This window comes from Schistocerca piceifrons, unplaced genomic scaffold (assembly GCF_021461385.2).
Source record: "Schistocerca piceifrons isolate TAMUIC-IGC-003096 unplaced genomic scaffold, iqSchPice1.1 HiC_scaffold_535, whole genome shotgun sequence".
NCBI classification, from domain to species: domain Eukaryota; kingdom Metazoa; phylum Arthropoda; class Insecta; order Orthoptera; family Acrididae; genus Schistocerca; species Schistocerca piceifrons.
In genome coordinates this window covers 16,288-43,765 of record NW_025728772.1, presented here as the reverse complement: position 1 = coordinate 43,765, position 27,478 = coordinate 16,288, and the positions used below count along the sequence as shown (strand labels likewise).

Below are 27,478 nucleotides of genomic sequence, written 5' to 3'. Positions count from 1 at the left end.
TGTGGTTAGCTGCATTCAGCCCCCGTGGCAATGTCTTGCAGTCCTCCAGCTTTGTTGACCACAGTTAGGTGCCTCGATAAGAGGTGGACAGGTGTCGCATCGCTCTCGCCGTCACTTGTTACCACGAATCGTACTTAACGTAGTTTTCTGCAAGCGTCAGTCGAGCTAAGTCGGGCCAAGTCGCATAAGAGGAGCAACAAAATGCGCATTTCCGGTACCGGGAATCGAACCCCGGCCTCCTGGGTAAGAGCCAGGTACCCCAGCCACTTTTTTTTTTTTTTTTTTTTTTTTTTTTAACGCGTCGGACCAGAGTGTCAATTGCTCACATCGAATAAGAAGTTCATTTGATATTGACGGCGAGCTTTTTGCGCTGACTCAGCCACTGACGTGCGATCAGTTTGCACAAAACGCTAGGGCTCGTCCGGGATTTGAACCCGGGACCTCCTGCACCCAAAGCAGGAATCATACCCCTAGACCAACGAGCCACCTGGCTGGAGCAGTCAAGTTAATCCCAAGTAGTGCGCCTCACAGGGAACACAAACTTTCACGTGAATTCGCAAGATAAACGCTTTCTGCAGGCAGCACTCACCACTGATGAGAAGAATATTAAAGGCAACGAATAAAAAGCGAAATAACTGCATCGAGCACTGCTTATGAACAGCCGGCAGTGCCTCAGTTTCGGTATGTGGTTTCTCAGGGTTAAGAGAAGGCGAATGCACTAAACAAAAGAACATCGGGAAACCAAGCACCAACTCATAACGAAAAGATTGCACAATATACTGCAAGCAAAATTTCCAGAAGACGGATACTGAAGACGCCGCAGACAAAAGAATTATTCTATGCAGTAACGAATATCTAGGAAGCGTGAATTGCATGTGCTGCTCCACCACACAACTTCTTTTGATACTGTTTTACTTATTCTAAATTTTCATTACCTCATCGTCTCTAGAATACTGTGCGGTTATCACCTGGTTTCCAACAGCGATAGTAGTAAGTAAATCGACTACAAAGTCTTTCAAAGTAGGTCAGACACAAAAAAAAAATCGGAGCTGCGTGTAGCTCATGTCATTCTGCTTTCAATCGTGAATCTCCGGCTGGGAGTAGTGGCGTACTTCTGTAATCCAAGCTTCTGGGAGGCCGTTGTGTGGGAGAGATCTGGAAACAACTACAGATTCGACCGTTCCACGAGCTCAGGAACGGCCGCGATGCCTTCATCGAGCTCTGCAGATCGACAGATGATAGTGTGGAAATTTCGGCAAGCGGTGGCTAAGGGTTAAGAGAAGCCAAACGCACTAAACACAAGAAAGTCGGGAAACCGAAGCACACAACTCATAACGAAAAGATTGCGGAATGCAGTGCGAAAGCAAAACTTCGAGAAGACCAACTCTGAAGCCATCGGCGAGCTAGGAATTATTCCGCACAAGAAGCGATCATGTAGGAAGAGCGAGCCGAAGCTGTCGCTCGACCACACAATAAATTTTTGCTTAATCCCAATTTGCAGTACCGGTTCGACACTAGAATACTGCGCCTTGGTTCTTCCAAAAGCGATAGTAATAAGCACGTCCACTGCAGTGTCATTTGGGGTAGTGAGTCAGACATGGGGAGGATATGAGGCGGGTGGAATATGCAACGGCAGGGGCATTGCAGGGCGGCCGCCGACTCCTTGGGCTGTGGCGCGCCGGTGCCGGCGGCGGCCTGGCTGGGCTGCTGGTGCCTCCATGTAGAGCTGCCGCCGAGCCCAGGCACCGTGCCGCTAACGAAGCGATTGCCTTTGGTGACATCTTTTGCAATAACGACTGCGCGAATCGACGGTATCTCGTAAGGAAGGAAAGAGCAGCAGCTGCCGCCGAGCCCAGGCGCCGTGCCTAACACGCAGAAGGTCCCCGGCTCGATTGCGGGCGGAAACCCGTTTTCGTCGCACTCAGCAAGACACTTGCTACGATCTCTACTGTGACCATTTAAATCAACTTCAAACGTTCCATCAGCAGGGTGCACATGGCTCAAATGAAACATGAAACGGTTTCAGAACTGGTTGTCGGATTTTAGCGCTGACTTGGAGGCCTGGAAATGCGCGAAACAGCCGCCGCCATGCGATTTGTTACCGCACCGTTGTACAAAACGCAAGGGCTCGTCCGGGATTTGAACCCGGGACCTCCTGCACCCGAAGCAGGAATCATACCCCTAGACCAACGAGCCTATTCGTTCCGAAAACGCACTGCATGTGAATGACGCCACCTTTGATGGTCTCACCATGTAGGGCTGCAGCTCAGCCAGCGTTCTCCCTGTCTGTCGCGGTTGGATTGTTTCCATCGACGTCTTTTACTACAGGAACTTCACGAATCGGAGGGAGCTCGTAGCCGATGCCCTTGCTAACACAGAAGACAAACTGTTGCTATTACGAGTCTCCGGGTGGTACATGAAAAGAACCGTCGTTTCCGTGGTGTAGCGGTTATCACGTCTGCTTTACACGCAGAAGGTCCCCGGTTCGATCCCGGGCGGGAACACAACAATTTTAATCTATATTTCGGATTTCATTTCCGAGATGACCTGACGTCCGCGTATGCAGAGACAAGCAATGTCGTATGCTAGACGGATAGGGCGTCATTTTACGGTCAAATACTGTTGCTCTCTTATTGCACCGGTATTTGGTAACTGAGAACGCCCCTAGCTCCATTATGGCTGGCAAAATTTATAATCCGGTTCTTCAGGGCTACTTCAAGTGCGCTTGCTACTGGCTTTCCTGAGCTCACCCTACTCGCCTTGTCACAGCTCTGTCAAAGTGTGATGCTAACTAATAATGAGAAACTCTTAGCCACGCTCAATCTTACATGCCACCCCTTGGTTGTTGCCGTCGCTAGTAAGATGAGGGTAGACTGTCGCACAATTAAGCTGAATCTCCACTCACGGTGCACATATCCCGCAAAGACAACCTTGTTTTCCGTTGCATGCAAAATTACCGTCTGCTTTTCTACCGAATTCCACCTACGTACTTTACTGGTGCCGCATTCTTGTTATATCCACGTGCTATAACAGGCGTCTACTCTTCATTGAGGAGCTGCAACCGGGGCTGAGTTCCACCTACTCTTCAGCACGGTCAAAATGGCAGGGCTCGTCCGGGATTTGAACCCGGGACCTCCTGCACCCAAAGCAGGAATCATACCCCCTTTTTTTTTTTTTTTTTTTTTAATTTTTTTTCGTTTTTAGATTGGGAAATTGCATCTGCTACCACCTGTACCCGAAACCTTCGTAATCGCCTTCACGCGTCGGACCAGAGTGTCAATTGCTCACGTCGAATAAGAAATTCGTTTGATATTGACGGCGAGCTTTTTGCGCTGACTCAGCCACTGACGTGCGATCAGTTTGCACAAAACGCGAGGGCTCGTCCGGGATTTGAACCCGGGACCTCCTGCACCCTAAGCAGGAATTATACCCATTTTTTTTTTTTTTTTTTTTTTTTTTTTTGAACCTGTCTCCGCTGTTAGGACACTAAGCAGTGTGGTTAGCTGCATTCAGCCCCCGTGGCAATGTCTTGCAGTCCTCCAGCTTTGTTGACCACAGTTAGGTGCCTCGATAAGAGGTGGACAGGTGTCGCATCGCTCTCGCCGTCACTTGTTACCACGAATCGTACTTAACGTAGTTTTCTGCAAGCGTCAGTCGAGCTAAGTCGGGCCAAGTCGCATAAGAGGAGCAACAAAATGCGCATTTCCGGTACCGGGAATCGAACCCCGGCCTCCTGGGTAAGAGCCAGGTACCCCAGCCACTTTTTTTTTTTTTTTTTTTTTTTTTTTAACGCGTCGGACCAGAGTGTCAATTGCTCACATCGAATAAGAAGTTCATTTGATATTGACGGCGAGCTTTTTGCGCTGACTCAGCCACTGACGTGCGATCAGTTTGCACAAAACGCTAGGGCTCGTCCGGGATTTGAACCCGGGACCTCCTGCACCCAAAGCAGGAATCATACCCCTAGACCAACGAGCCACCTGGCTGGAGCAGTCAAGTTAATCCCAAGTAGTGCGCCTCACAGGGAACACAAACTTTCACGTGAATTCGCAAGATAAACGCTTTCTGCAGGCAGCACTCACCACTGATGAGAAGAATATTAAAGGCAACGAATAAAAAGCGAAATAACTGCATCGAGCACTGCTTATGAACAGCCGGCAGTGCCTCAGTTTCGGTATGTGGTTTCTCAGGGTTAAGAGAAGGCGAATGCACTAAACAAAAGAACATCGGGAAACCAAGCACCAACTCATAACGAAAAGATTGCACAATATACTGCAAGCAAAATTTCCAGAAGACGGATACTGAAGACGCCGCAGACAAAAGAATTATTCTATGCAGTAACGAATATCTAGGAAGCGTGAATTGCATGTGCTGCTCCACCACACAACTTCTTTTGATACTGTTTTACTTATTCTAAATTTTCATTACCTCATCGTCTCTAGAATACTGTGCGGTTATCACCTGGTTTCCAACAGCGATAGTAGTAAGTAAATCGACTACAAAGTCTTTCAAAGTAGGTCAGACACAAAAAAAAAATCGGAGCTGCGTGTAGCTCATGTCATTCTGCTTTCAATCGTGAATCTCCGGCTGGGAGTAGTGGCGTACTTCTGTAATCCAAGCTTCTGGGAGGCCGTTGTGTGGGAGAGATCTGGAAACAACTACAGATTCGACCGTTCCACGAGCTCAGGAACGGCCGCGATGCCTTCATCGAGCTCTGCAGATCGACAGATGATAGTGTGGAAATTTCGGCAAGCGGTGGCTAAGGGTTAAGAGAAGCCAAACGCACTAAACACAAGAAAGTCGGGAAACCGAAGCACACAACTCATAACGAAAAGATTGCGGAATGCAGTGCGAAAGCAAAACTTCGAGAAGACCAACTCTGAAGCCATCGGCGAGCTAGGAATTATTCCGCACAAGAAGCGATCATGTAGGAAGAGCGAGCCGAAGCTGTCGCTCGACCACACAATAAATTTTTGCTTAATCCCAATTTGCAGTACCGGTTCGACACTAGAATACTGCGCCTTGGTTCTTCCAAAAGCGATAGTAATAAGCACGTCCACTGCAGTGTCATTTGGGGTAGTGAGTCAGACATGGGGAGGATATGAGGCGGGTGGAATATGCAACGGCAGGGGCATTGCAGGGCGGCCGCCGACTCCTTGGGCTGTGGCGCGCCGGTGCCGGCGGCGGCCTGGCTGGGCTGCTGGTGCCTCCATGTAGAGCTGCCGCCGAGCCCAGGCACCGTGCCGCTAACGAAGCGATTGCCTTTGGTGACATCTTTTGCAATAACGACTGCGCGAATCGACGGTATCTCGTAAGGAAGGAAAGAGCAGCAGCTGCCGCCGAGCCCAGGCGCCGTGCCTAACACGCAGAAGGTCCCCGGCTCGATTGCGGGCGGAAACCCGTTTTCGTCGCACTCAGCAAGACACTTGCTACGATCTCTACTGTGACCATTTAAATCAACTTCAAACGTTCCATCAGCAGGGTGCACATGGCTCAAATGAAACATGAAACGGTTTCAGAACTGGTTGTCGGATTTTAGCGCTGACTTGGAGGCCTGGAAATGCGCGAAACAGCCGCCGCCATGCGATTTGTTACCGCACCGTTGTACAAAACGCAAGGGCTCGTCCGGGATTTGAACCCGGGACCTCCTGCACCCGAAGCAGGAATCATACCCCTAGACCAACGAGCCTATTCGTTCCGAAAACGCACTGCATGTGAATGACGCCACCTTTGATGGTCTCACCATGTAGGGCTGCAGCTCAGCCAGCGTTCTCCCTGTCTGTCGCGGTTGGATTGTTTCCATCGACGTCTTTTACTACAGGAACTTCACGAATCGGAGGGAGCTCGTAGCCGATGCCCTTGCTAACACAGAAGACAAACTGTTGCTATTACGAGTCTCCGGGTGGTACATGAAAAGAACCGTCGTTTCCGTGGTGTAGCGGTTATCACGTCTGCTTTACACGCAGAAGGTCCCCGGTTCGATCCCGGGCGGGAACACAACAATTTTAATCTATATTTCGGATTTCATTTCCGAGATGACCTGACGTCCGCGTATGCAGAGACAAGCAATGTCGTATGCTAGACGGATAGGGCGTCATTTTACGGTCAAATACTGTTGCTCTCTTATTGCACCGGTATTTGGTAACTGAGAACGCCCCTAGCTCCATTATGGCTGGCAAAATTTATAATCCGGTTCTTCAGGGCTACTTCAAGTGCGCTTGCTACTGGCTTTCCTGAGCTCACCCTACTCGCCTTGTCACAGCTCTGTCAAAGTGTGATGCTAACTAATAATGAGAAACTCTTAGCCACGCTCAATCTTACATGCCACCCCTTGGTTGTTGCCGTCGCTAGTAAGATGAGGGTAGACTGTCGCACAATTAAGCTGAATCTCCACTCACGGTGCACATATCCCGCAAAGACAACCTTGTTTTCCGTTGCATGCAAAATTACCGTCTGCTTTTCTACCGAATTCCACCTACGTACTTTACTGGTGCCGCATTCTTGTTATATCCACGTGCTATAACAGGCGTCTACTCTTCATTGAGGAGCTGCAACCGGGGCTGAGTTCCACCTACTCTTCAGCACGGTCAAAATGGCAGGGCTCGTCCGGGATTTGAACCCGGGACCTCCTGCACCCAAAGCAGGAATCATACCCCCTTTTTTTTTTTTTTTTTTTTTTAATTTTTTTTCGTTTTTAGATTGGGAAATTGCATCTGCTACCACCTGTACCCGAAACCTTCGTAATCGCCTTCACGCGTCGGACCAGAGTGTCAATTGCTCACGTCGAATAAGAAATTCGTTTGATATTGACGGCGAGCTTTTTGCGCTGACTCAGCCACTGACGTGCGATCAGTTTGCACAAAACGCGAGGGCTCGTCCGGGATTTGAACCCGGGACCTCCTGCACCCTAAGCAGGAATTATACCCATTTTTTTTTTTTTTTTTTTTTTTTTTTGAACCTGTCTCCGCTGTTAGGACACTAAGCAGTGTGGTTAGCTGCATTCAGCCCCCGTGGCAATGTCTTGCAGTCCTCCAGCTTTGTTGACCACAGTTAGGTGCCTCGATAAGAGGTGGACAGGTGTCGCATCGCTCTCGCCGTCACTTGTTACCACGAATCGTACTTAACGTAGTTTTCTGCAAGCGTCAGCGTAGCGTCAGTCGAGCTAAGTCGGGCCAAGTCGCATAAGAGGAGCAACAAAATGCGCATTTCCGGTACCGGGAATCGAACCCCGGCCTCCTGGGTGAGAGCCAGGTACCCCAGCCACTTTTTTTTTTTTTATTTTTTTTTTTTTAACGCGTCGGACCAGAGTGTCAATTGCTCACATCGAATAAGAAGTTCATTTGATATTGACGGCGAGCTTTTTGCGCTGACTCAGCCACTGACGTGCGATCAGTTTGCACAAAACGCTAGGGCTCGTCCGGGATTTGAACCCGGGACCTCCTGCACCCAAAGCAGGAATCATACCCCTAGACCAACGAGCCACCTGGCTGGAGCAGTCAAGTTAATCCCAAGTAGTGCGCCTCACAGGGAACACAAACTTTCACGTGAATTCGCAAGATAAACGCTTTCTGCAGGCAGCACTCACCACTGATGAGAAGAATATTAAAGGCAACGAATAAAAAGCGAAATAACTGCATCGAGCACTGCTTATGAACAGCCGGCAGTGCCTCAGTTTCGGTATGTGGTTTCTCAGGGTTAAGAGAAGGCGAATGCACTAAACAAAAGAACATATCGGGAAACCAAGCACCAACTCATAACGAAAAGATTGCACAATATACTGCAAGCAAAATTTCCAGAAGACGGATACTGAAGACGCCGCAGACAAAAGAATTATTCTATGCAGTAACGAATATCTAGGAAGCGTGAATTGCATGTGCTGCTCCACCACACAACTTCTTTTGATACTGTTTTACTTATTCTAAATTTTCATTACCTCATCGTCTCTAGAATACTGTGCGGTTATCACCTGGTTTCCAACAGCGATAGTAGTAAGTAAATCGACTACAAAGTCTTTCAAAGTAGGTCAGACACAAAAAAAAAATCGGAGCTGCGTGTAGCTCATGTCATTCTGCTTTCAATCGTGAATCTCCGGCTGGGAGTAGTGGCGTACTTCTGTAATCCAAGCTTCTGGGAGGCCGTTGTGTGGGAGAGATCTGGAAACAACTACAGATTCGACCGTTCCACGAGCTCAGGAACGGCCGCGATGCCTTCATCGAGCTCTGCAGATCGACAGATGATAGTGTGGAAATTTCGGCAAGCGGTGGCTAAGGGTTAAGAGAAGCCAAACGCACTAAACACAAGAAAGTCGGGAAACCGAAGCACACAACTCATAACGAAAAGATTGCGGAATGCAGTGCGAAAGCAAAACTTCGAGAAGACCAACTCTGAAGCCATCGGCGAGCTAGGAATTATTCCGCACAAGAAGCGATCATGTAGGAAGAGCGAGCCGAAGCTGTCGCTCGACCACACAATAAATTTTTGCTTAATCCCAATTTGCAGTACCGGTTCGACACTAGAATACTGCGCCTTGGTTCTTCCAAAAGCGATAGTAATAAGCACGTCCACTGCAGTGTCATTTGGGGTAGTGAGTCAGACATGGGGAGGATATGAGGCGGGTGGAATATGCAACGGCAGGGGCGTTGCAGGGCGGCCGCCGACTCCTTGGGCTGTGGCGCGCCGGTGCCGGCGGCGGCCTGGCTGGGCTGCTGGTGCCTCCATGTAGAGCTGCCGCCGAGCCCAGGCACCGTGCCGCTAACGAAGCGATTGCCTTTGGTGACATCTTTTGCAATAACGACTGCGCGAATCGACGGTATCTCGTAAGGAAGGAAAGAGCAGCAGCTGCCGCCGAGCCCAGGCGCCGTGCCTAACACGCAGAAGGTCCCCGGCTCGATTGCGGGCGGAAACCCGTTTTCGTCGCACTCAGCAAGACACTTGCTACGATCTCTACTGTGACCATTTAAATCAACTTCAAACGTTCCATCAGCAGGGTGCACATGGCTCAAATGAAACATGAAACGGTTTCAGAACTGGTTGTCGGATTTTAGCGCTGACTTGGAGGCCTGGAAATGCGCGAAACAGCCGCCGCCATGCGATTTGTTACCGCACCGTTGTACAAAACGCAAGGGCTCGTCCGGGATTTGAACCCGGGACCTCCTGCACCCGAAGCAGGAATCATACCCCTAGACCAACGAGCCTATTCGTTCCGAAAACGCACTGCATGTGAATGACGCCACCTTTGATGGTCTCACCATGTAGGGCTGCAGCTCAGCCAGCGTTCTCCCTGTCTGTCGCGGTTGGATTGTTTCCATCGACGTCTTTTACTACAGGAACTTCACGAATCGGAGGGAGCTCGTAGCCGATGCCCTTGCTAACACAGAAGACAAACTGTTGCTATTACGAGTCTCCGGGTGGTACATGAAAAGAACCGTCGTTTCCGTGGTGTAGCGGTTATCACGTCTGCTTTACACGCAGAAGGTCCCCGGTTCGATCCCGGGCGGGAACACAACAATTTTAATCTATATTTCGGATTTCATTTCCGAGATGACCTGACGTCCGCGTATGCAGAGACAAGCAATGTCGTATGCTAGACGGATAGGGCGTCATTTTACGGTCAAATACTGTTGCTCTCTTATTGCACCGGTATTTGGTAACTGAGAACGCCCCTAGCTCCATTATGGCTGGCAAAATTTATAATCCGGTTCTTCAGGGCTACTTCAAGTGCGCTTGCTACTGGCTTTCCTGAGCTCACCCTACTCGCCTTGTCACAGCTCTGTCAAAGTGTGATGCTAACTAATAATGAGAAACTCTTAGCCACGCTCAATCTTACATGCCACCCCTTGGTTGTTGCCGTCGCTAGTAAGATGAGGGTAGACTGTCGCACAATTAAGCTGAATCTCCACTCACGGTGCACATATCCCGCAAAGACAACCTTGTTTTCCGTTGCATGCAAAATTACCGTCTGCTTTTCTACCGAATTCCACCTACGTACTTTACTGGTGCCGCATTCTTGTTATATCCACGTGCTATAACAGGCGTCTACTCTTCATTGAGGAGCTGCAACCGGGGCTGAGTTCCACCTACTCTTCAGCACGGTCAAAATGGCAGGGCTCGTCCGGGATTTGAACCCGGGACCTCCTGCACCCAAAGCAGGAATCATACCCCCTTTTTTTTTTTTTTTTTTTTTAATTTTTTTTCGTTTTTAGATTGGGAAATTGCATCTGCTACCACCTGTACCCGAAACCTTCGTAATCGCCTTCACGCGTCGGACCAGAGTGTCAATTGCTCACGTCGAATAAGAAATTCGTTTGATATTGACGGCGAGCTTTTTGCGCTGACTCAGCCACTGACGTGCGATCAGTTTGCACAAAACGCGAGGGCTCGTCCGGGATTTGAACCCGGGACCTCCTGCACCCTAAGCAGGAATTATACCCATTTTTTTTTTTTTTTTTTTTTTTTTTTTTTGAACCTGTCTCCGCTGTTAGGACACTAAGCAGTGTGGTTAGCTGCATTCAGCCCCCGTGGCAATGTCTTGCAGTCCTCCAGCTTTGTTGACCACAGTTAGGTGCCTCGATAAGAGGTGGACAGGTGTCGCATCGCTCTCGCCGTCACTTGTTACCACGAATCGTACTTAACGTAGTTTTCTGCAAGCGTCAGTCGAGCTAAGTCGGGCCAAGTCGCATAAGAGGAGCAACAAAATGCGCATTTCCGGTACCGGGAATCGAACCCCGGCCTCCTGGGTGAGAGCCAGGTACCCCAGCCACTTTTTTTTTTTTTATTTTTTTTTTTTTAACGCGTCGGACCAGAGTGTCAATTGCTCACATCGAATAAGAAGTTCATTTGATATTGACGGCGAGCTTTTTGCGCTGACTCAGCCACTGACGTGCGATCAGTTTGCACAAAACGCTAGGGCTCGTCCGGGATTTGAACCCGGGACCTCCTGCACCCAAAGCAGGAATCATACCCCTAGACCAACGAGCCACCTGGCTGGAGCAGTCAAGTTAATCCCAAGTAGTGCGCCTCACAGGGAACACAAACTTTCACGTGAATTCGCAAGATAAACGCTTTCTGCAGGCAGCACTCACCACTGATGAGAAGAATATTAAAGGCAACGAATAAAAAGCGAAATAACTGCATCGAGCACTGCTTATGAACAGCCGGCAGTGCCTCAGTTTCGGTATGTGGTTTCTCAGGGTTAAGAGAAGGCGAATGCACTAAACAAAAGAACATCGGGAAACCAAGCACCAACTCATAACGAAAAGATTGCACAATATACTGCAAGCAAAATTTCCAGAAGACGGATACTGAAGACGCCGCAGACAAAAGAATTATTCTATGCAGTAACGAATATCTAGGAAGCGTGAATTGCATGTGCTGCTCCACCACACAACTTCTTTTGATACTGTTTTACTTATTCTAAATTTTCATTACCTCATCGTCTCTAGAATACTGTGCGGTTATCACCTGGTTTCCAACAGCGATAGTAGTAAGTAAATCGACTACAAAGTCTTTCAAAGTAGGTCAGACACAAAAAAAAAATCGGAGCTGCGTGTAGCTCATGTCATTCTGCTTTCAATCGTGAATCTCCGGCTGGGAGTAGTGGCGTACTTCTGTAATCCAAGCTTCTGGGAGGCCGTTGTGTGGGAGAGATCTGGAAACAACTACAGATTCGACCGTTCCACGAGCTCAGGAACGGCCGCGATGCCTTCATCGAGCTCTGCAGATCGACAGATGATAGTGTGGAAATTTCGGCAAGCGGTGGCTAAGGGTTAAGAGAAGCCAAACGCACTAAACACAAGAAAGTCGGGAAACCGAAGCACACAACTCATAACGAAAAGATTGCGGAATGCAGTGCGAAAGCAAAACTTCGAGAAGACCAACTCTGAAGCCATCGGCGAGCTAGGAATTATTCCGCACAAGAAGCGATCATGTAGGAAGAGCGAGCCGAAGCTGTCGCTCGACCACACAATAAATTTTTGCTTAATCCCAATTTGCAGTACCGGTTCGACACTAGAATACTGCGCCTTGGTTCTTCCAAAAGCGATAGTAATAAGCACGTCCACTGCAGTGTCATTTGGGGTAGTGAGTCAGACATGGGGAGGATATGAGGCGGGTGGAATATGCAACGGCAGGGGCATTGCAGGGCGGCCGCCGACTCCTTGGGCTGTGGCGCGCCGGTGCCGGCGGCGGCCTGGCTGGGCTGCTGGTGCCTCCATGTAGAGCTGCCGCCGAGCCCAGGCACCGTGCCGCTAACGAAGCGATTGCCTTTGGTGACATCTTTTGCAATAACGACTGCGCGAATCGACGGTATCTCGTAAGGAAGGAAAGAGCAGCAGCTGCCGCCGAGCCCAGGCGCCGTGCCTAACACGCAGAAGGTCCCCGGCTCGATTGCGGGCGGAAACCCGTTTTCGTCGCACTCAGCAAGACACTTGCTACGATCTCTACTGTGACCATTTAAATCAACTTCAAACGTTCCATCAGCAGGGTGCACATGGCTCAAATGAAACATGAAACGGTTTCAGAACTGGTTGTCGGATTTTAGCGCTGACTTGGAGGCCTGGAAATGCGCGAAACAGCCGCCGCCATGCGATTTGTTACCGCACCGTTGTACAAAACGCAAGGGCTCGTCCGGGATTTGAACCCGGGACCTCCTGCACCCGAAGCAGGAATCATACCCCTAGACCAACGAGCCTATTCGTTCCGAAAACGCACTGCATGTGAATGACGCCACCTTTGATGGTCTCACCATGTAGGGCTGCAGCTCAGCCAGCGTTCTCCCTGTCTGTCGCGGTTGGATTGTTTCCATCGACGTCTTTTACTACAGGAACTTCACGAATCGGAGGGAGCTCGTAGCCGATGCCCTTGCTAACACAGAAGACAAACTGTTGCTATTACGAGTCTCCGGGTGGTACATGAAAAGAACCGTCGTTTCCGTGGTGTAGCGGTTATCACGTCTGCTTTACACGCAGAAGGTCCCCGGTTCGATCCCGGGCGGGAACACAACAATTTTAATCTATATTTCGGATTTCATTTCCGAGATGACCTGACGTCCGCGTATGCAGAGACAAGCAATGTCGTATGCTAGACGGATAGGGCGTCATTTTACGGTCAAATACTGTTGCTCTCTTATTGCACCGGTATTTGGTAACTGAGAACGCCCCTAGCTCCATTATGGCTGGCAAAATTTATAATCCGGTTCTTCAGGGCTACTTCAAGTGCGCTTGCTACTGGCTTTCCTGAGCTCACCCTACTCGCCTTGTCACAGCTCTGTCAAAGTGTGATGCTAACTAATAATGAGAAACTCTTAGCCACGCTCAATCTTACATGCCACCCCTTGGTTGTTGCCGTCGCTAGTAAGATGAGGGTAGACTGTCGCACAATTAAGCTGAATCTCCACTCACGGTGCACATATCCCGCAAAGACAACCTTGTTTTCCGTTGCATGCAAAATTACCGTCTGCTTTTCTACCGAATTCCACCTACGTACTTTACTGGTGCCGCATTCTTGTTATATCCACGTGCTATAACAGGCGTCTACTCTTCATTGAGGAGCTGCAACCGGGGCTGAGTTCCACCTACTCTTCAGCACGGTCAAAATGGCAGGGCTCGTCCGGGATTTGAACCCGGGACCTCCTGCACCCAAAGCAGGAATCATACCCCCTTTTTTTTTTTTTTTTTTTTTAATTTTTTTTCGTTTTTAGATTGGGAAATTGCATCTGCTACCACCTGTACCCGAAACCTTCGTAATCGCCTTCACGCGTCGGACCAGAGTGTCAATTGCTCACGTCGAATAAGAAATTCGTTTGATATTGACGGCGAGCTTTTTGCGCTGACTCAGCCACTGACGTGCGATCAGTTTGCACAAAACGCGAGGGCTCGTCCGGGATTTGAACCCGGGACCTCCTGCACCCTAAGCAGGAATTATACCCATTTTTTTTTTTTTTTTTTTTTTTTTTTTTTGAACCTGTCTCCGCTGTTAGGACACTAAGCAGTGTGGTTAGCTGCATTCAGCCCCCGTGGCAATGTCTTGCAGTCCTCCAGCTTTGTTGACCACAGTTAGGTGCCTCGATAAGAGGTGGACAGGTGTCGCATCGCTCTCGCCGTCACTTGTTACCACGAATCGTACTTAACGTAGTTTTCTGCAAGCGTCAGTCGAGCTAAGTCGGGCCAAGTCGCATAAGAGGAGCAACAAAATGCGCATTTCCGGTACCGGGAATCGAACCCCGGCCTCCTGGGTAAGAGCCAGGTACCCCAGCCACTTTTTTTTTTTTTTTTTTTTTTTTTTTTAACGCGTCGGACCAGAGTGTCAATTGCTCACATCGAATAAGAAGTTCATTTGATATTGACGGCGAGCTTTTTGCGCTGACTCAGCCACTGACGTGCGATCAGTTTGCACAAAACGCTAGGGCTCGTCCGGGATTTGAACCCGGGACCTCCTGCACCCAAAGCAGGAATCATACCCCTAGACCAACGAGCCACCTGGCTGGAGCAGTCAAGTTAATCCCAAGTAGTGCGCCTCACAGGGAACACAAACTTTCACGTGAATTCGCAAGATAAACGCTTTCTGCAGGCAGCACTCACCACTGATGAGAAGAATATTAAAGGCAACGAATAAAAAGCGAAATAACTGCATCGAGCACTGCTTATGAACAGCCGGCAGTGCCTCAGTTTCGGTATGTGGTTTCTCAGGGTTAAGAGAAGGCGAATGCACTAAACAAAAGAACATCGGGAAACCAAGCACCAACTCATAACGAAAAGATTGCACAATATACTGCAAGCAAAATTTCCAGAAGACGGATACTGAAGACGCCGCAGACAAAAGAATTATTCTATGCAGTAACGAATATCTAGGAAGCGTGAATTGCATGTGCTGCTCCACCACACAACTTCTTTTGATACTGTTTTACTTATTCTAAATTTTCATTACCTCATCGTCTCTAGAATACTGTGCGGTTATCACCTGGTTTCCAACAGCGATAGTAGTAAGTAAATCGACTACAAAGTCTTTCAAAGTAGGTCAGACACAAAAAAAAAATCGGAGCTGCGTGTAGCTCATGTCATTCTGCTTTCAATCGTGAATCTCCGGCTGGGAGTAGTGGCGTACTTCTGTAATCCAAGCTTCTGGGAGGCCGTTGTGTGGGAGAGATCTGGAAACAACTACAGATTCGACCGTTCCACGAGCTCAGGAACGGCCGCGATGCCTTCATCGAGCTCTGCAGATCGACAGATGATAGTGTGGAAATTTCGGCAAGCGGTGGCTAAGGGTTAAGAGAAGCCAAACGCACTAAACACAAGAAAGTCGGGAAACCGAAGCACACAACTCATAACGAAAAGATTGCGGAATGCAGTGCGAAAGCAAAACTTCGAGAAGACCAACTCTGAAGCCATCGGCGAGCTAGGAATTATTCCGCACAAGAAGCGATCATGTAGGAAGAGCGAGCCGAAGCTGTCGCTCGACCACACAATAAATTTTTGCTTAATCCCAATTTGCAGTACCGGTTCGACACTAGAATACTGCGCCTTGGTTCTTCCAAAAGCGATAGTAATAAGCACGTCCACTGCAGTGTCATTTGGGGTAGTGAGTCAGACATGGGGAGGATATGAGGCGGGTGGAATATGCAACGGCAGGGGCATTGCAGGGCGGCCGCCGACTCCTTGGGCTGTGGCGCGCCGGTGCCGGCGGCGGCCTGGCTGGGCTGCTGGTGCCTCCATGTAGAGCTGCCGCCGAGCCCAGGCACCGTGCCGCTAACGAAGCGATTGCCTTTGGTGACATCTTTTGCAATAACGACTGCGCGAATCGACGGTATCTCGTAAGGAAGGAAAGAGCAGCAGCTGCCGCCGAGCCCAGGCGCCGTGCCTAACACGCAGAAGGTCCCCGGCTCGATTGCGGGCGGAAACCCGTTTTCGTTGCACTCAGCAAGACACTTGCTACGATCTCTACTGTGACCATTTAAATCAACTTCAAACGTTCCATCAGCAGGGTGCACATGGCTCAAATGAAACATGAAACGGTTTCAGAACTGGTTGTCGGATTTTAGCGCTGACTTGGAGGCCTGGAAATGCGCGAAACAGCCGCCGCCATGCGATTTGTTACCGCACCGTTGTACAAAACGCAAGGGCTCGTCCGGGATTTGAACCCGGGACCTCCTGCACCCGAAGCAGGAATCATACCCCTAGACCAACGAGCCTATTCGTTCCGAAAACGCACTGCATGTGAATGACGCCACCTTTGATGGTCTCACCATGTAGGGCTGCAGCTCAGCCAGCGTTCTCCCTGTCTGTCGCGGTTGGATTGTTTCCATCGACGTCTTTTACTACAGGAACTTCACGAATCGGAGGGAGCTCGTAGCCGATGCCCTTGCTAACACAGAAGACAAACTGTTGCTATTACGAGTCTCCGGGTGGTACATGAAAAGAACCGTCGTTTCCGTGGTGTAGCGGTTATCACGTCTGCTTTACACGCAGAAGGTCCCCGGTTCGATCCCGGGCGGGAACACAACAATTTTAATCTATATTTCGGATTTCATTTCCGAGATGACCTGACGTCCGCGTATGCAGAGACAAGCAATGTCGTATGCTAGACGGATAGGGCGTCATTTTACGGTCAAATACTGTTGCTCTCTTATTGCACCGGTATTTGGTAACTGAGAACGCCCCTAGCTCCATTATGGCTGGCAAAATTTATAATCCGGTTCTTCAGGGCTACTTCAAGTGCGCTTGCTACTGGCTTTCCTGAGCTCACCCTACTCGCCTTGTCACAGCTCTGTCAAAGTGTGATGCTAACTAATAATGAGAAACTCTTAGCCACGCTCAATCTTACATGCCACCCCTTGGTTGTTGCCGTCGCTAGTAAGATGAGGGTAGACTGTCGCACAATTAAGCTGAATCTCCACTCACGGTGCACATATCCCGCAAAGACAACCTTGTTTTCCGTTGCATGCAAAATTACCGTCTGCTTTTCTACCGAATTCCACCTACGTACTTTACTGGTGCCGCATTCTTGTTATATCCACGTGCTATAACAGGCGTCTACTCTTCATTGAGGAGCTGCAACCGGGGCTGAGTTCCACCTACTCTTCAGCACGGTCAAAATGGCAGGGCTCGTCCGGGATTTGAACCCGGGACCTCCTGCACCCAAAGCAGGAATCATACCCCCTTTTTTTTTTTTTTTTTTTTAATTTTTTTTCGTTTTTAGATTGGGAAATTGCATCTGCTACCACCTGTACCCGAAACCTTCGTAATCGCCTTCACGCGTCGGACCAGAGTGTCAATTGCTCACGTCGAATAAGAAATTCGTTTGATATTGACGGCGAGCTTTTTGCGCTGACTCAGCCACTGACGTGCGATCAGTTTGCACAAAACGCGAGGGCTCGTCCGGGATTTGAACCCGGGACCTCCTGCACCCTAAGCAGGAATTATACCCATTTTTTTTTTTTTTTTTTTTTTTTTTTTGAACCTGTCTCCGCTGTTAGGACACTAAGCAGTGTGGTTAGCTGCATTCAGCCCCCGTGGCAATGTCTTGCAGTCCTCCAGCTTTGTTGACCACAGTTAGGTGCCTCGATAAGAGGTGGACAGGTGTCGCATCGCTCTCGCCGTCACTTGTTACCACGAATCGTACTTAACGTAGTTTTCTGCAAGCGTCAGCGTAGCGTCAGTCGAGCTAAGTCGGGCCAAGTCGCATAAGAGGAGCAACAAAATGCGCATTTCCGGTACCGGGAATCGAACCCCGGCCTCCTGGGTGAGAGCCAGGTACCCCAGCCACTTTTTTTTTTTTTATTTTTTTTTTTTTAACGCGTCGGACCAGAGTGTCAATTGCTCACATCGAATAAGAAGTTCATTTGATATTGACGGCGAGCTTTTTGCGCTGACTCAGCCACTGACGTGCGATCAGTTTGCACAAAACGCTAGGGCTCGTCCGGGATTTGAACCCGGGACCTCCTGCACCCAAAGCAGGAATCATACCCCTAGACCAACGAGCCACCTGGCTGGAGCAGTCAAGTTAATCCCAAGTAGTGCGCCTCACAGGGAACACAAACTTTCACGTGAATTCGCAAGATAAACGCTTTCTGCAGGCAGCACTCACCACTGATGAGAAGAATATTAAAGGCAACGAATAAAAAGCGAAATAACTGCATCGAGCACTGCTTATGAACAGCCGGCAGTGCCTCAGTTTCGGTATGTGGTTTCTCAGGGTTAAGAGAAGGCGAATGCACTAAACAAAAGAACATCGGGAAACCAAGCACCAACTCATAACGAAAAGATTGCACAATATACTGCAAGCAAAATTTCCAGAAGACGGATACTGAAGACGCCGCAGACAAAAGAATTATTCTATGCAGTAACGAATATCTAGGAAGCGTGAATTGCATGTGCTGCTCCACCACACAACTTCTTTTGATACTGTTTTACTTATTCTAAATTTTCATTACCTCATCGTCTCTAGAATACTGTGCGGTTATCACCTGGTTTCCAACAGCGATAGTAGTAAGTAAATCGACTACAAAGTCTTTCAAAGTAGGTCAGACACAAAAAAAAAATCGGAGCTGCGTGTAGCTCATGTCATTCTGCTTTCAATCGTGAATCTCCGGCTGGGAGTAGTGGCGTACTTCTGTAATCCAAGCTTCTGGGAGGCCGTTGTGTGGGAGAGATCTGGAAACAACTACAGATTCGACCGTTCCACGAGCTCAGGAACGGCCGCGATGCCTTCATCGAGCTCTGCAGATCGACAGATGATAGTGTGGAAATTTCGGCAAGCGGTGGCTAAGGGTTAAGAGAAGCCAAACGCACTAAACACAAGAAAGTCGGGAAACCGAAGCACACAACTCATAACGAAAAGATTGCGGAATGCAGTGCGAAAGCAAAACTTCGAGAAGACCAACTCTGAAGCCATCGGCGAGCTAGGAATTATTCCGCACAAGAAGCGATCATGTAGGAAGAGCGAGCCGAAGCTGTCGCTCGACCACACAATAAATTTTTGCTTAATCCCAATTTGCAGTACCGGTTCGACACTAGAATACTGCGCCTTGGTTCTTCCAAAAGCGATAGTAATAAGCACGTCCACTGCAGTGTCATTTGGGGTAGTGAGTCAGACATGGGGAGGATATGAGGCGGGTGGAATATGCAACGGCAGGGGCATTGCAGGGCGGCCGCCGACTCCTTGGGCTGTGGCGCGCCGGTGCCGGCGGCGGCCTGGCTGGGCTGCTGGTGCCTCCATGTAGAGCTGCCGCCGAGCCCAGGCACCGTGCCGCTAACGAAGCGATTGCGTTTGGTGACATCTTTTGCAATAACGACTGCGCGAATCGACGGTATCTCGTAAGGAAGGAAAGAGCAGCAGCTGCCGCCGAGCCCAGGCGCCGTGCCTAACACGCAGAAGGTCCCCGGCTCGATTGCGGGCGGAAACCCGTTTTCGTCGCACTCAGCAAGACACTTGCTACGATCTCTACTGTGACCATTTAAATCAACTTCAAACGTTCCATCAGCAGGGTGCACATGGCTCAAATGAAACATGAAACGGTTTCAGAACTGGTTGTCGGATTTTAGCGCTGACTTGGAGGCCTGGAAATGCGCGAAACAGCCGCCGCCATGCGATTTGTTACCGCACCGTTGTACAAAACGCAAGGGCTCGTCCGGGATTTGAACCCGGGACCTCCTGCACCCGAAGCAGGAATCATACCCCTAGACCAACGAGCCTATTCGTTCCGAAAACGCACTGCATGTGAATGACGCCACCTTTGATGGTCTCACCATGTAGGGCTGCAGCTCAGCCAGCGTTCTCCCTGTCTGTCGCGGTTGGATTGTTTCCATCGACGTCTTTTACTACAGGAACTTCACGAATCGGAGGGAGCTCGTAGCCGATGCCCTTGCTAACACAGAAGACAAACTGTTGCTATTACGAGTCTCCGGGTGGTACATGAAAAGAACCGTCGTTTCCGTGGTGTAGCGGTTATCACGTCTGCTTTACACGCAGAAGGTCCCCGGTTCGATCCCGGGCGGGAACACAACAATTTTAATCTATATTTCGGATTTCATTTCCGAGATGACCTGACGTCCGCGTATGCAGAGACAAGCAATGTCGTATGCTAGACGGATAGGGCGTCATTTTACGGTCAAATACTGTTGCTCTCTTATTGCACCGGTATTTGGTAACTGAGAACGCCCCTAGCTCCATTATGGCTGGCAAAATTTATAATCCGGTTCTTCAGGGCTACTTCAAGTGCGCTTGCTACTGGCTTTCCTGAGCTCACCCTACTCGCCTTGTCACAGCTCTGTCAAAGTGTGATGCTAACTAATAATGAGAAACTCTTAGCCACGCTCAATCTTACATGCCACCCCTTGGTTGTTGCCGTCGCTAGTAAGATGAGGGTAGACTGTCGCACAATTAAGCTGAATCTCCACTCACGGTGCACATATCCCGCAAAGACAACCTTGTTTTCCGTTGCATGCAAAATTACCGTCTGCTTTTCTACCGAATTCCACCTACGTACTTTACTGGTGCCGCATTCTTGTTATATCCACGTGCTATAACAGGCGTCTACTCTTCATTGAGGAGCTGCAACCGGGGCTGAGTTCCACCTACTCTTCAGCACGGTCAAAATGGCAGGGCTCGTCCGGGATTTGAACCCGGGACCTCCTGCACCCAAAGCAGGAATCATACCCCCTTTTTTTTTTTTTTTTTTTTAATTTTTTTTCGTTTTTAGATTGGGAAATTGCATCTGCTACCACCTGTACCCGAAACCTTCGTAATCGCCTTCACGCGTCGGACCAGAGTGTCAATTGCTCACGTCGAATAAGAAATTCGTTTGATATTGACGGCGAGCTTTTTGCGCTGACTCAGCCACTGACGTGCGATCAGTTTGCACAAAACGCGAGGGCTCGTCCGGGATTTGAACCCGGGACCTCCTGCACCCTAAGCAGGAATTATACCCATTTTTTTTTTTTTTTTTTTTTTTTTTTTGAACCTGTCTCCGCTGTTAGGACACTAAGCAGTGTGGTTAGCTGCATTCAGCCCCCGTGGCAATGTCTTGCAGTCCTCCAGCTTTGTTGACCACAGTTAGGTGCCTCGATAAGAGGTGGACAGGTGTCGCATCGCTCTCGCCGTCACTTGTTACCACGAATCGTACTTAACGTAGTTTTCTGCAAGCGTCAGCGTAGCGTCAGTCGAGCTAAGTCGGGCCAAGTCGCATAAGAGGAGCAACAAAATGCGCATTTCCGGTACCGGGAATCGAACCCCGGCCTCCTGGGTGAGAGCCAGGTACCCCAGCCACTTTTTTTTTTTTTATTTTTTTTTTTTTAACGCGTCGGACCAGAGTGTCAATTGCTCACATCGAATAAGAAGTTCATTTGATATTGACGGCGAGCTTTTTGCGCTGACTCAGCCACTGACGTGCGATCAGTTTGCACAAAACGCTAGGGCTCGTCCGGGATTTGAACCCGGGACCTCCTGCACCCAAAGCAGGAATCATACCCCTAGACCAACGAGCCACCTGGCTGGAGCAGTCAAGTTAATCCCAAGTAGTGCGCCTCACAGGGAACACAAACTTTCACGTGAATTCGCAAGATAAACGCTTTCTGCAGGCAGCACTCACCACTGATGAGAAGAATATTAAAGGCAACGAATAAAAAGCGAAATAACTGCATCGAGCACTGCTTATGAACAGCCGGCAGTGCCTCAGTTTCGGTATGTGGTTTCTCAGGGTTAAGAGAAGGCGAATGCACTAAACAAAAGAACATCGGGAAACCAAGCACCAACTCATAACGAAAAGATTGCACAATATACTGCAAGCAAAATTTCCAGAAGACGGATACTGAAGACGCCGCAGACAAAAGAATTATTCTATGCAGTAACGAATATCTAGGAAGCGTGAATTGCATGTGCTGCTCACCACACAACTTCTTTTGATACTGTTTTACTTATTCTAAATTTTCATTACCTCATCGTCTCTAGAATACTGTGCGGTTATCACCTGGTTTCCAACAGCGATAGTAGTAAGTAAATCGACTACAAAGTCTTTCAAAGTAGGTCAGACACAAAAAAAAAATCGGAGCTGCGTGTAGCTCATGTCATTCTGCTTTCAATCGTGAATCTCCGGCTGGGAGTAGTGGCGTACTTCTGTAATCCAAGCTTCTGGGAGGCCGTTGTGTGGGAGAGATCTGGAAACAACTACAGATTCGACCGTTCCACGAGCTCAGGAACGGCCGCGATGCCTTCATCGAGCTCTGCAGATCGACAGATGATAGTGTGGAAATTTCGGCAAGCGGTGGCTAAGGGTTAAGAGAAGCCAAACGCACTAAACACAAGAAAGTCGGGAAACCGAAGCACACAACTCATAACGAAAAGATTGCGGAATGCAGTGCGAAAGCAAAACTTCGAGAAGACCAACTCTGAAGCCATCGGCGAGCTAGGAATTATTCCGCACAAGAAGCGATCATGTAGGAAGAGCGAGCCGAAGCTGTCGCTCGACCACACAATAAATTTTTGCTTAATCCCAATTTGCAGTACCGGTTCGACACTAGAATACTGCGCCTTGGTTCTTCCAAAAGCGATAGTAATAAGCACGTCCACTGCAGTGTCATTTGGGGTAGTGAGTCAGACATGGGGAGGATATGAGGCGGGTGGAATATGCAACGGCAGGGGCATTGCAGGGCGGCCGCCGACTCCTTGGGCTGTGGCGCGCCGGTGCCGGCGGCGGCCTGGCTGGGCTGCTGGTGCCTCCATGTAGAGCTGCCGCCGAGCCCAGGCACCGTGCCGCTAACGAAGCGATTGCGTTTGGTGACATCTTTTGCAATAACGACTGCGCGAATCGACGGTATCTCGTAAGGAAGGAAAGAGCAGCAGCTGCCGCCGAGCCCAGGCGCCGTGCCTAACACGCAGAAGGTCCCCGGCTCGATTGCGGGCGGAAACCCGTTTTCGTCGCACTCAGCAAGACACTTGCTACGATCTCTACTGTGACCATTTAAATCAACTTCAAACGTTCCATCAGCAGGGTGCACATGGCTCAAATGAAACATGAAACGGTTTCAGAACTGGTTGTCGGATTTTAGCGCTGACTTGGAGGCCTGGAAATGCGCGAAACAGCCGCCGCCATGCGATTTGTTACCGCACCGTTGTACAAAACGCAAGGGCTCGTCCGGGATTTGAACCCGGGACCTCCTGCACCCGAAGCAGGAATCATACCCCTAGACCAACGAGCCTATTCGTTCCGAAAACGCACTGCATGTGAATGACGCCACCTTTGATGGTCTCACCATGTAGGGCTGCAGCTCAGCCAGCGTTCTCCCTGTCTGTCGCGGTTGGATTGTTTCCATCGACGTCTTTTACTACAGGAACTTCACGAATCGGAGGGAGCTCGTAGCCGATGCCCTTGCTAACACAGAAGACAAACTGTTGCTATTACGAGTCTCCGGGTGGTACATGAAAAGAACCGTCGTTTCCGTGGTGTAGCGGTTATCACGTCTGCTTTACACGCAGAAGGTCCCCGGTTCGATCCCGGGCGGGAACACAACAATTTTAATCTATATTTCGGATTTCATTTCCGAGATGACCTGACGTCCGCGTATGCAGAGACAAGCAATGTCGTATGCTAGACGGATAGGGCGTCATTTTACGGTCAAATACTGTTGCTCTCTTATTGCACCGGTATTTGGTAACTGAGAACGCCCCTAGCTCCATTATGGCTGGCAAAATTTATAATCCGGTTCTTCAGGGCTACTTCAAGTGCGCTTGCTACTGGCTTTCCTGAGCTCACCCTACTCGCCTTGTCACAGCTCTGTCAAAGTGTGATGCTAACTAATAATGAGAAACTCTTAGCCACGCTCAATCTTACATGCCACCCCTTGGTTGTTGCCGTCGCTAGTAAGATGAGGGTAGACTGTCGCACAATTAAGCTGAATCTCCACTCACGGTGCACATATCCCGCAAAGACAACCTTGTTTTCCGTTGCATGCAAAATTACCGTCTGCTTTTCTACCGAATTCCACCTACGTACTTTACTGGTGCCGCATTCTTGTTATATCCACGTGCTATAACAGGCGTCTACTCTTCATTGAGGAGCTGCAACCGGGGCTGAGTTCCACCTACTCTTCAGCACGGTCAAAATGGCAGGGCTCGTCCGGGATTTGAACCCGGGACCTCCTGCACCCAAAGCAGGAATCATACCCCCTTTTTTTTTTTTTTTTTTTTTTTAATTTTTTTTCGTTTTTAGATTGGGAAATTGCATCTGCTACCACCTGTACCCGAAACCTTCGTAATCGCCTTCACGCGTCGGACCAGAGTGTCAATTGCTCACGTCGAATAAGAAATTCGTTTGATATTGACGGCGAGCTTTTTGCGCTGACTCAGCCACTGACGTGCGATCAGTTTGCACAAAACGCGAGGGCTCGTCCGGGATTTGAACCCGGGACCTCCTGCACCCTAAGCAGGAATTATACCCATTTTTTTTTTTTTTTTTTTTTTTTTTTTTGAACCTGTCTCCGCTGTTAGGACACTAAGCAGTGTGGTTAGCTGCATTCAGCCCCCGTGGCAATGTCTTGCAGTCCTCCAGCTTTGTTGACCACAGTTAGGTGCCTCGATAAGAGGTGGACAGGTGTCGCATCGCTCTCGCCGTCACTTGTTACCACGAATCGTACTTAACGTAGTTTTCTGCAAGCGTCAGCGTAGCGTCAGTCGAGCTAAGTCGGGCCAAGTCGCATAAGAGGAGCAACAAAATGCGCATTTCCGGTACCGGGAATCGAACCCCGGCCTCCTGGGTGAGAGCCAGGTACCCCAGCCACTTTTTTTTTTTTTATTTTTTTTTTTTTAACGCGTCGGACCAGAGTGTCAATTGCTCACATCGAATAAGAAGTTCATTTGATATTGACGGCGAGCTTTTTGCGCTGACTCAGCCACTGACGTGCGATCAGTTTGCACAAAACGCTAGGGCTCGTCCGGGATTTGAACCCGGGACCTCCTGCACCCAAAGCAGGAATCATACCCCTAGACCAACGAGCCACCTGGCTGGAGCAGTCAAGTTAATCCCAAGTAGTGCGCCTCACAGGGAACACAAACTTTCACGTGAATTCGCAAGATAAACGCTTTCTGCAGGCAGCACTCACCACTGATGAGAAGAATATTAAAGGCAACGAATAAAAAGCGAAATAACTGCATCGAGCACTGCTTATGAACAGCCGGCAGTGCCTCAGTTTCGGTATGTGGTTTCTCAGGGTTAAGAGAAGGCGAATGCACTAAACAAAAGAACATCGGGAAACCAAGCACCAACTCATAACGAAAAGATTGCACAATATACTGCAAGCAAAATTTCCAGAAGACGGATACTGAAGACGCCGCAGACAAAAGAATTATTCTATGCAGTAACGAATATCTAGGAAGCGTGAATTGCATGTGCTGCTCCACCACACAACTTCTTTTGATACTGTTTTACTTATTCTAAATTTTCATTACCTCATCGTCTCTAGAATACTGTGCGGTTATCACCTGGTTTCCAACAGCGATAGTAGTAAGTAAATCGACTACAAAGTCTTTCAAAGTAGGTCAGACACAAAAAAAAAATCGGAGCTGCATGTAGCTCATGTCATTCTGCTTTCAATCGTGAATCTCCGGCTGGGAGTAGTGGCGTACTTCTGTAATCCAAGCTTCTGGGAGGCCGTTGTGTGGGAGAGATCTGGAAACAACTACAGATTCGACCGTTCCACGAGCTCAGGAACGGCCGCGATGCCTTCATCGAGCTCTGCAGATCGACAGATGATAGTGTGGAAATTTCGGCAAGCGGTGGCTAAGGGTTAAGAGAAGCCAAACGCACTAAACACAAGAAAGTCGGGAAACCGAAGCACACAACTCATAACGAAAAGATTGCGGAATGCAGTGCGAAAGCAAAACTTCGAGAAGACCAACTCTGAAGCCATCGGCGAGCTAGGAATTATTCCGCACAAGAAGCGATCATGTAGGAAGAGCGAGCCGAAGCTGTCGCTCGACCACACAATAAATTTTTGCTTAATCCCAATTTGCAGTACCGGTTCGACACTAGAATACTGCGCCTTGGTTCTTCCAAAAGCGATAGTAATAAGCACGTCCACTGCAGTGTCATTTGGGGTAGTGAGTCAGACATGGGGAGGATATGAGGCGGGTGGAATATGCAACGGCAGGGGCATTGCAGGGCGGCCGCCGACTCCTTGGGCTGTGGCGCGCCGGTGCCGGCGGCGGCCTGGCTGGGCTGCTGGTGCCTCCATGTAGAGCTGCCGCCGAGCCCAGGCACCGTGCCGCTAACGAAGCGATTGCCTTTGGTGACATCTTTTGCAATAACGACTGCGCGAATCGACGGTATCTCGTAAGGAAGGAAAGAGCAGCAGCTGCCGCCGAGCCCAGGCGCCGTGCCTAACACGCAGAAGGTCCCCGGCTCGATTGCGGGCGGAAACCCGTTTTCGTCGCACTCAGCAAGACACTTGCTACGATCTCTACTGTGACCATTTAAATCAACTTCAAACGTTCCATCAGCAGGGTGCACATGGCTCAAATGAAACATGAAACGGTTTCAGAACTGGTTGTCGGATTTTAGCGCTGACTTGGAGGCCTGGAAATGCGCGAAACAGCCGCCGCCATGCGATTTGTTACCGCACCGTTGTACAAAACGCAAGGGCTCGTCCGGGATTTGAACCCGGGACCTCCTGCACCCGAAGCAGGAATCATACCCCTAGACCAACGAGCCTATTCGTTCCGAAAACGCACTGCATGTGAATGACGCCACCTTTGATGGTCTCACCATGTAGGGCTGCAGCTCAGCCAGCGTTCTCCCTGTCTGTCGCGGTTGGATTGTTTCCATCGACGTCTTTTACTACAGGAACTTCACGAATCGGAGGGAGCTCGTAGCCGATGCCCTTGCTAACACAGAAGACAAACTGTTGCTATTACGAGTCTCCGGGTGGTACATGAAAAGAACCGTCGTTTCCGTGGTGTAGCGGTTATCACGTCTGCTTTACACGCAGAAGGTCCCCGGTTCGATCCCGGGCGGGAACACAACAATTTTAATCTATATTTCGGATTTCATTTCCGAGATGACCTGACGTCCGCGTATGCAGAGACAAGCAATGTCGTATGCTAGACGGATAGGGCGTCATTTTACGGTCAAATACTGTTGCTCTCTTATTGCACCGGTATTTGGTAACTGAGAACGCCCCTAGCTCCATTATGGCTGGCAAAATTTATAATCCGGTTCTTCAGGGCTACTTCAAGTGCGCTTGCTACTGGCTTTCCTGAGCTCACCCTACTCGCCTTGTCACAGCTCTGTCAAAGTGTGATGCTAACTAATAATGAGAAACTCTTAGCCACGCTCAATCTTACATGCCACCCCTTGGTTGTTGCCGTCGCTAGTAAGATGAGGGTAGACTGTCGCACAATTAAGCTGAATCTCCACTCACGGTGCACATATCCCGCAAAGACAACCTTGTTTTCCGTTGCATGCAAAATTACCGTCTGCTTTTCTACCGAATTCCAC

General features: G+C 49.4%; 24 non-coding genes across 24 annotated transcripts; 8 read left to right on the top strand and 16 right to left on the bottom strand.

The window, feature by feature from the left end:
• Nucleotides 1-413: 413 nt before the first annotated feature.
• Nucleotides 414-485, bottom strand: Trnap-ugg. Its single transcript has one exon. It is a non-coding gene; the product is annotated as a tRNA-Pro (tRNA).
• A 1,639-nt stretch (nt 486-2,124) lies between these two features.
• On the bottom strand, nt 2,125-2,196 carry Trnap-cgg. Its single transcript has one exon. It is a non-coding gene; the product is annotated as a tRNA-Pro (tRNA).
• A 235-nt stretch (nt 2,197-2,431) lies between these two features.
• Trnav-uac lies at nt 2,432-2,504 on the top strand. The gene has a single exon. It is a non-coding gene; the product is annotated as a tRNA-Val (tRNA).
• A 1,402-nt stretch (nt 2,505-3,906) lies between these two features.
• Trnap-ugg lies at nt 3,907-3,978 on the bottom strand. Its single transcript has one exon. It is a non-coding gene; the product is annotated as a tRNA-Pro (tRNA).
• A 1,639-nt stretch (nt 3,979-5,617) lies between these two features.
• Nucleotides 5,618-5,689, bottom strand: Trnap-cgg. The gene has a single exon. It is a non-coding gene; the product is annotated as a tRNA-Pro (tRNA).
• Nucleotides 5,690-5,924: 235 nt separating this feature from the next.
• Trnav-uac lies at nt 5,925-5,997 on the top strand. The gene has a single exon. It is a non-coding gene; the product is annotated as a tRNA-Val (tRNA).
• A 1,412-nt stretch (nt 5,998-7,409) lies between these two features.
• Trnap-ugg lies at nt 7,410-7,481 on the bottom strand. The gene has a single exon. It is a non-coding gene; the product is annotated as a tRNA-Pro (tRNA).
• Nucleotides 7,482-9,122: 1,641 nt separating this feature from the next.
• On the bottom strand, nt 9,123-9,194 carry Trnap-cgg. The gene has a single exon. It is a non-coding gene; the product is annotated as a tRNA-Pro (tRNA).
• Nucleotides 9,195-9,429: 235 nt separating this feature from the next.
• Nucleotides 9,430-9,502, top strand: Trnav-uac. Its single transcript has one exon. It is a non-coding gene; the product is annotated as a tRNA-Val (tRNA).
• Nucleotides 9,503-10,905: 1,403 nt separating this feature from the next.
• Trnap-ugg lies at nt 10,906-10,977 on the bottom strand. Its single transcript has one exon. It is a non-coding gene; the product is annotated as a tRNA-Pro (tRNA).
• Nucleotides 10,978-12,616: 1,639 nt separating this feature from the next.
• On the bottom strand, nt 12,617-12,688 carry Trnap-cgg. The gene has a single exon. It is a non-coding gene; the product is annotated as a tRNA-Pro (tRNA).
• Nucleotides 12,689-12,923: 235 nt separating this feature from the next.
• On the top strand, nt 12,924-12,996 carry Trnav-uac. Its single transcript has one exon. It is a non-coding gene; the product is annotated as a tRNA-Val (tRNA).
• Nucleotides 12,997-14,400: 1,404 nt separating this feature from the next.
• Trnap-ugg lies at nt 14,401-14,472 on the bottom strand. Its single transcript has one exon. It is a non-coding gene; the product is annotated as a tRNA-Pro (tRNA).
• A 1,639-nt stretch (nt 14,473-16,111) lies between these two features.
• Nucleotides 16,112-16,183, bottom strand: Trnap-cgg. Its single transcript has one exon. It is a non-coding gene; the product is annotated as a tRNA-Pro (tRNA).
• Nucleotides 16,184-16,418: 235 nt separating this feature from the next.
• On the top strand, nt 16,419-16,491 carry Trnav-uac. Its single transcript has one exon. It is a non-coding gene; the product is annotated as a tRNA-Val (tRNA).
• Nucleotides 16,492-17,902: 1,411 nt separating this feature from the next.
• Nucleotides 17,903-17,974, bottom strand: Trnap-ugg. The gene has a single exon. It is a non-coding gene; the product is annotated as a tRNA-Pro (tRNA).
• Nucleotides 17,975-19,613: 1,639 nt separating this feature from the next.
• Nucleotides 19,614-19,685, bottom strand: Trnap-cgg. Its single transcript has one exon. It is a non-coding gene; the product is annotated as a tRNA-Pro (tRNA).
• A 235-nt stretch (nt 19,686-19,920) lies between these two features.
• Trnav-uac lies at nt 19,921-19,993 on the top strand. Its single transcript has one exon. It is a non-coding gene; the product is annotated as a tRNA-Val (tRNA).
• A 1,411-nt stretch (nt 19,994-21,404) lies between these two features.
• Nucleotides 21,405-21,476, bottom strand: Trnap-ugg. Its single transcript has one exon. It is a non-coding gene; the product is annotated as a tRNA-Pro (tRNA).
• A 1,638-nt stretch (nt 21,477-23,114) lies between these two features.
• On the bottom strand, nt 23,115-23,186 carry Trnap-cgg. The gene has a single exon. It is a non-coding gene; the product is annotated as a tRNA-Pro (tRNA).
• Nucleotides 23,187-23,421: 235 nt separating this feature from the next.
• Nucleotides 23,422-23,494, top strand: Trnav-uac. The gene has a single exon. It is a non-coding gene; the product is annotated as a tRNA-Val (tRNA).
• A 1,415-nt stretch (nt 23,495-24,909) lies between these two features.
• Trnap-ugg lies at nt 24,910-24,981 on the bottom strand. Its single transcript has one exon. It is a non-coding gene; the product is annotated as a tRNA-Pro (tRNA).
• A 1,639-nt stretch (nt 24,982-26,620) lies between these two features.
• On the bottom strand, nt 26,621-26,692 carry Trnap-cgg. Its single transcript has one exon. It is a non-coding gene; the product is annotated as a tRNA-Pro (tRNA).
• Nucleotides 26,693-26,927: 235 nt separating this feature from the next.
• Trnav-uac lies at nt 26,928-27,000 on the top strand. The gene has a single exon. It is a non-coding gene; the product is annotated as a tRNA-Val (tRNA).
• The last annotated feature ends 478 nt before the right edge of the window (nt 27,001-27,478 follow it).